This window comes from Thunnus thynnus, chromosome 7, assembly GCF_963924715.1.
Source record: "Thunnus thynnus chromosome 7, fThuThy2.1, whole genome shotgun sequence".
NCBI classification, from domain to species: Eukaryota; Metazoa; Chordata; class Actinopteri; order Scombriformes; family Scombridae; genus Thunnus; species Thunnus thynnus.
Window position 1 is genome coordinate 33,968,176 of NC_089523.1, and position 317 is coordinate 33,968,492.

Consider the following 317-nt stretch of genomic DNA (forward strand, 5'->3'; position numbering starts at 1 on the left):
GTCACATTATCATCATTTTCGGTTTGGTTGATGACTGAGGTCACTCCTTCTCCTACCAGGTCACCCATGTTTGTGGAGGTTCTAAGAAGGGTGAACACAATTATATCATCTTTATAGTGTTAAATATAGTTTCACACATTAACTATGTATCCTACTGAACCATCAGCTGACTGTATTGTTACACATGTAAGACAGGAAGAAGCCTTTTGGATTCAATCTAAAGCAAATCCAGGAGACCTTTTTCAAGTATGTCTTTCAGCAGTTAGGTGTCCAAGTTGATGGGAAGCTTCAGCTTCATGAGGCTTCAGCAGTCTGAG